This window comes from Athene noctua, chromosome 1 (assembly GCF_965140245.1).
Source record: "Athene noctua chromosome 1, bAthNoc1.hap1.1, whole genome shotgun sequence".
NCBI classification, from domain to species: Eukaryota; Metazoa; Chordata; class Aves; order Strigiformes; family Strigidae; genus Athene; species Athene noctua.
This window is the reverse complement of record NC_134037.1, coordinates 83,500,189-83,507,620: the sequence shown is the minus strand read 5'-3', so window position 1 is coordinate 83,507,620 and position 7,432 is coordinate 83,500,189.

Here is a 7,432-nt window from a genome sequence, read left to right as displayed (position 1 = left end):
GAAGGGACGATGGTGCTTTTATTTCTCTTTCAGGCTTAGAAAAGCCACAGCACAGTGAAGCAGACAGAGGGAGAGCTCAGATAAGCCTGACAAAGGGGCTGAGTGTGGGACCAGGTGCCCAGGATGTCCCCAAGCCATCCATTCGCAGGTAACCTAGCATGCCCCTCATAAGGCCACCTGAACACTGGTGGAAACCAGCACATGGGGCTGGGAAGTGGTGTAGCTGAGAGGGATTAACATGGCGGTGCCCTACATGCTATAGGTTTCCACTGCTTACATGCTGGAAGGGAGCAAGTTCCTCCTGCCCAGGATGTGGCTGCCTCAGCCCTGGGCTGCACGCCACCCAGCCTGCACCTCATCACCGCTTGGATTCACATGCAGCATGCAATGCCTTCACGCAGATATATTTATCAAGCTATAAAAAGTTCCAGTTAACTGTTGTGTTGACTGTGAGGCCTAACTGCGCTAAGAGGGAAGAAGAGGCCACCTGGAGCTGCAAAAATGCCACGAGCTTGCAAAACAAGGAGGGCAGCACGCTGGTGGGAGGTTGGATACTTAGTGGAATGGCAGAAATCCTGCAGCAATACAGAAATGACTCATTTTCACCCCACAGTCCCTCCCCCAACCATAAAGGAAAAATATTTTACTTTTTACATATTTCCTGGAATACGTGATTTTACTAGAAGTGCACTTTACACTCTTGCTATGAAAGGGAATCCAGTCCAGTCGGACAAAGTCATTCTTGGAATAACTTTCAATGAAACCAAGAGTTACAACTGGACCAACTTTGGCGTAAGAAGTCCTTAGGATATTGGTGGCTGCTGCAGTCATGTTTTTGTAGGCAGTCTGGATCTACTAGTTTTCCGAGTATAATAATTGCAGTAAGAACTGTGATGTTTTGTAACCAAACTAGTTTATACTGGCAAAAGTCCTACTTTAGATGTTAGAGAGGTAGCTTATACACCTAAATTTCTTCCAGTTCTTATTCTAAGAATCACTATTCTATTATAAAATGTCTCTATGCTGTCTGCACAAAGGGGGTGTGATTACTTCTGTACTGTTGTAACAGTACCATTTTCTAGCATAGAAAAGCTAGAATGTCTAAACTTTTATATTTTGTAAAATACTAACATTAGAACATGGTTTGGGGAAGAAAGAAACTACTATCTTAAACCAAAATAAAGTAGTTTGATGCCCTAGATTAGCCTGCAAGGCAAATTCTGTGTGACAATAAGAGAACAGAATTCACAAAAAAATCTGTAATATTTTCTTTCACTATTTTTATCAGGTTGGGATAATTATTCTCTGAGCTTTCTGTATAACCATCTGCGTGAACCCAGAGCCTATATATGTCTATTTTAATTTCTAAGATCTGAGTTAATCCTGTTTGCAGCATGCAGAGAAATTCAGCAGTATTCTGTATATGATACCACTTAGTGTCATACCCGTTTAGAAATGCATTAGCCCTGTGGTATTGCTGCCTGGCCAGCCCAGGGGCCAGTGGGACACCAGCATCCTTGCCATTGCCAGTTCGGCTGTGGATGGTCTAAGATTTTGGAAAGCAGATGTTCACTGGGAGCATCTCTTGAAAGTGAAAGGCAGCATGATAGAGAGCACAAAGTTGCAGGGATAAAATCTAATTATGGGGCAGTATGGGGCATCTCCTTGTATTCTGTCATGGAGAGAATGGAGTTGGGATTAGAAGGCTTTGAAAGCAAGACAAGCAGCTGTATTTGATGGTTTAAAATTAGGAGAAACTCAGTCTGTGCTTGTTGAGAGCAGCTTTACCGTATTTCCGTATGTATAGCATGTACTTCAGGAAAACTGCGGATCAGTGCCGTACTGTTCCTTAAAATAAGCCCCCAGATAACTTGCACAACATCTCAGCAGAGGCAGGAGAGCTGGTGAAGGAGAGTCTATGCAGGATCCTAGCAGGCGATCTACCAGGGAAGAAGGGGCTCTGGGCTACCTGAATGAGCAAATTGCTTCTGAGTGGCCCATGGTGGATTATACTAATGAAAATCAGGTCCTTTTGCCTAGAGCCTCCCCTTGACAACCTGTTTCTTGAGGCAACTTGGAGCTCACAGCAATTAGTCTGCTAGGAATTTGCTCTGGGAGTGGCAGGGCTGTTCTGGCATCCTGCAGCCGCCTTTCCCCAGGGCTCCTTACTCTTGCTCATCATGGGAGTTGTGCATATCCTTGATGTGACAGCGATGGGGCCTTGGGACACCAGGAAAGGTGGTGCTGGAAACAGACAGCTGCTGCCAGTGATTCAATGGCCTGTGGCTCATTCGTGGCAAGCCCCGAGGAGTGTGCAGCACCAGCAGGGCGCCTCCAGCTGCTCTCCTTCCTGCAGCAACCTGGGGTGCAGCAAAATCGCTCCACCCGCTGTGCGTGTGCACATAAATCCATCTGCATATATAGAATAATGTCATCAGCCACAATATAGATGGGCTTGTATAAACTGGGTTGAATACTTCTTCTGAGATAAGGATGTCAGTGGAAAGGGGTGACAAAACAGCAAGCAAAGAGAACAACTTTTGCAGCAGCCCTGTGAATATCTGCAGGGCAAACATATATGTGTCTCACAACCAGAGAAAGGATGTTGCAGCAATCAAGGTGTAACAGGAGAGTCTGGCATGGTTTGGACTGTGAGGCTAGCTAAAAAAAGACCATATCTTGTAGATATTATCCAAAAATAGTCTGTAAGACTAACAATAGCATGGATATATGAAGGCTTAAAAAGAGAGCAGAACTGAAGCCTGTGAAGATTGAGATACAGAAAGTCAGCATGAACTTCACAGTTTATAAAAGAGAAATTGAAATTAAATTATACTAACACACACTACCTAGTCTCAATCTCTAGTCATCTGAGCTAAAACAAGCAGACAGTTTTATTTACTGGTTTTTCATTTTTCCTGAGGTGTACAAACTGCAGGTGCTGTATGCCAGACCTCCTGTACTTCTCATGTATGGACCATGTTTCTTGCTTGCACAGGCCTTGCTCTTCTGCCAGCACCTCAGGCATGTGCTTTGGTGGCTACCTCAAAAATTCCCTGGAGGACTGAAAAGGGGAGAAGCAAGAAACTGGCTGTGTCTGGAGCAGCAGGCTATGTGTGAATCCTACTGCTTTCTGCAGGTCAGACACCTGCCTCAGGTTTGCAGTTTTGCAGTATTTCATGTGCCACTTTCTCCTGCTGGTGGGTTAGGATGCCCACCAAATGAGGCTGGTGTCCTGGTCTTGAACAGGCAGGTGTCAAGCTGCCCAGAGAGCAGCAGCTCTGGCTACGGACAGAGACTGGCAGCTCACACAGGCAGCTGCCTAGCAAGTCTTTTGACACCACCAGGGCTGTAGCCAGCTGCCTGGGGGAATTTGGAACTTTAGTTTTAGATTCAGGACCCCTAGTTAAGCATATATCCTGCTCAGGTACTCTAATCTTTCATCTGATTTAGGCCTCCATCCCTGCTAAGGGGTATTAAGGGTTTAATTCAGTATTTGCAATGGGACCCAGATAGATGAAGAGTTTAAGGTGAAAGGACAAGGCAAGCAGAGGGGCTGCAGCAGAGGCTGATCTTTGTCCCATCTGGGGGACAGCACAGAGCCGTATCATTCGTGCTGTGTGTTGCTGCAAGCACTGAACACAAGCTGGCTCAGCATTGTTTGTCCATCCTGAGCATGAGGACCCGGTGCTCAGTCCTGGGAGAGACAAGGGCTGCCACCGGAGGAGCAGGCAGGCTGCTGAGTCAGCTGCAGCACCTCCTGGGGGGGCATGGGAAGAGGAAGGGAGGGAACAGCCCCGCTCAAAGCCCTGCTTGGGCAGTCGTAGCCTGTAGGCAACCACAGGGCCACAACCAGGCTGGAGACCCACCTTCTTCCAGCTGTAGTTGAAGGGTTAGTGCCCCAGTCTACCCCACCCCAGCTCCTCACCATTCTCCTGCTAAAGATTACCCTCCCAGGTTTGTCAGCAAAACTGCTTGTGTGTGCTTCCCTCAGCCCTCTGGAGTCAAAGGAGCCGCGCTAGCTCAAGCAGTTGAAATGCAAGGTCTGCCCGCATCTAGTTCATTGCTAGTAAATAGGTCAAGGAAAGCTGGCGGGGGGGGTGTGCGTGCCTGAGTGCTGGATGAGTGGTGGTAATCTCTTCAGCCAACAGACCTAGAGTTTAAAGATTGGCTTATACACCTTTGCGGTGATTTGCCCCATGCACCCAGAAGCTACAGCTGCTGACATTTGTTTTCCCTGGCTTGTTGTCTTTGGTGTGAGCTACACCGAGAGGGCAAGCCTGGTCAGAGGAACTCCAGATGTGCCCAACCTTTCTCATCCCCACACGCTCCTTGGACTGCCTCTTCCCTGCCTCATCTCAGCAGTTATCTACAGCTAGCCTATAGGTCCACCCAGGGGCAAGCAAGGCCACTGCCCTGTGCACACTGCCAGGGGCACAGTCCCTCTCTGTAGGAAGGAGGTGTGAAAGCAGAGGGGTGTAGATGGTCCTGGAGATGCACGTTGTGCCTTCCTCTGTCTCAGCGGGGCAAGAGAGAAGTGCCGCTGAGCTGCTGTCTTGCATCAGTAATTCTCATGCACCTAGTTGCTTGCAGCTAGGAAGAAATTGGTTTGGTGCTACTCCAAATACTGGGACCTTGACTGCTGTGCCCTGGCAATATAAAGGAGAGGGGCATGCTCTCCTCATACGTGCAATACATGTCCTGTGGTATAGATGGGTTTGGGGTTGAGCTTATGAGAGCACAGAATTTGCAAGTTCTCACCTCTTCCTTCCTTCTCAAGCACTCGCAAACCAATATGCCACACACTCAAAACAAACCACTTCCTTGCAAACATCTGTACTACCAAGTTTTATGTAATTCAGAACTACAAAATCACTTTCTCTGGGTACCTTAGTGAGCATCAGTGCGAGATGCTCTGACAAGGGATCCAAGGAGACCTGGCATTCACTTCTCTGGACAAATGAGAACCTTATTCTCTCTAAATAAGATGATTATCAAGGGGGTGTTTGTGCCCATTCTTGTTTTTGGGGACTCTCCTTTCATTTTGCTGCCATGACTCATAAAACTCGTTAAACCAGACTATGTCTAGCAGGAGAACATTTAATTACATACCAGTTGCAGGATAGTGATGGAATTTATGTTTGACAGGCTGACGGCAAGATGGCTTCATCTACAAAGCTGTTTAGATGTCAGTATAGCCAACTCCATCCATAAGGCTGGGCATCAAACCAGCAAGGTTTGATGTACCAGGCATCAAACCAGCAAGGACGAAGGTAAAATACGTGCCAGGAGAAGGCATGGGACACTGGTGGTTTGCATAAACAGCCTGAAAATGTGCCTGTCATCACTATGTCTGGGTCAACATGTGGAAACATTAGCTAGTACACCAACAGCCTCACACTGCACAGTGACCTAGATAGGAAATACAATGCAGGGAGAGAGAAGTTGAGACTGGGTACTGTTGTAACACATGGATCAGGTTATTTGCTGCTGCTTTTATCTGGCTATGAGTTTAATAGTCAATAAACCACTTGGAAACAAGTTCTGGACTCTCCCTTCTCAGGCACTCTCACACCAAAACAGCATGCAGCCAGACCAATTTATGAACAATGTATTTAGTATTTAGCAAAATATTAACAAAATATTCTGAAAACCACTGTACATAGCTACATGTGCACCACTTCAAGAGTACTGACTTAAGGTTTCTGTGAAGATGGTCAGTTAGAGTAAGTACTCTTGTGTGTGTAAACAGGTTTGTTTACATGAAGAAAACTCACTCCATTCTGGCCTTTGAGATTGCAGTAGACAATTCAGTTGAAGCAGGCTAGGATAGGCTAGATGATTTTGCTCACTGGAATCAAAAAGCAAAGGGAAGTGTTTGGGAGCTGATGCATGGCACTGTTTGAAACCCCTTCCCATTTGTACTGTTTTGTCACAGTGTACTTAAAAGCCATACATACGACCAAGTAATTTGTCATCAGTTGTTGGGGTTTTTTTCCCCCTTGTAATTTACCTTGTACTTAGCACATAGTATCATATATTCTAGCCCATTTATTCTTATTTTAAAACTCTATCATAAAACCTTAGCATGCTGAAGGAAGTAAGTACTGTTCTGGCACGGAAAGCACATCTCCCTTACCTTCAAAGAAATTGTATCTGGATGACACTTTGAGGAAGGCAGAGGGATGATAATTTTGTAAGGCAATGGCTCAGTGTTTATATATTATAATTTCCATATTATTTTTATATCAACAAAATAAAAGATCTCTCACTCTGAAACTCTACTGGCAGGAAGAAAAACATTTAAAGATTGCATATCAAAGGTGTTTGAGATCAAATAGTAACCTATCTATAGCCCAGTGTGTTCAGTATGCAGTCTGTGAGCAGGAAAATGGTTTGCTTTCATTTTTTGTTCTTCTGTAGACAGAATGTGGTCTCCCAAATTAGCTTTGTTGGCTCCAAGTTGCTGTACTTAGTAAAAATTAAGCCTCTTCTTTCATTTTCAGGTTTTTTTTCCCCAAAACAATCAAACAGGTAATGGAGTAGTCCTCTTTCAAATGTATAGTAACCGAGATCTTGATATTACCATGAGGCTGAGCTATCAGAAGTCAGAGTGAAATTTTCCTTTTTCAATCCTATTTTTTAAGTTATTTCTTTTGAAAATAATACATGAAGCTTGACCCCAACAAAATTTTTGCCCCACATTTAAACTATAGATAAATCTTGGAAAATACACTGGAGCTAAATTTGGGAAGACAATGCTTTTTAATGTGCTGTCACAATCAAGGGACTTACATTAATGAAAATGGAGAGTGTTAGGACAGATTTTTCTAGCTTCTGTAGCAGTCAGCTGGTTTTCTTCTATATTTACATATTTTTTAGAAACAAAGTTCCAAGTGTTTTGCTCTTGGGACTTACTCCAGAATTATGTTTATGGTTACTCTTGTTGCATATTATCTGGCTCATGACAGTCCATCAGAGCAATTAAAAAAATTTCTACATGGGAAACTACAGTAATTTTTACAGCATTTATTGCTATTTTCACTGATCCGAGTGAAACCATTTCTCCATTCGTTCTGGAGAGTGAAAGATCTCCTCTTCAGGAGCGCTTCTTGACTGACTGAGGGAATATCAGGTATTTTTCTTTGTCATTTGCAGCTGACAGTTGTTGTGGCTGCATTTTCCACTCTGACAACAGTAGTTTCCGTGTAGGATCTAACAGAATTTCTCCCTGCACACAAGTTTTTGGGAAGACCCTTCCACCTTACACTCCTCTCAACCTGTCTGCAGACCTCATCGCACAATCAAGGAGATCCCGTTCCCCTTTCTGGTCCCACCATGCCTGTCTGTAACTCTCCTTCTGCTGCCTCCATCAGAGCTCGGCACTCCTCTGCAGAACAGCATTGCAAAACCTCCTCAGGGATGAAGACCT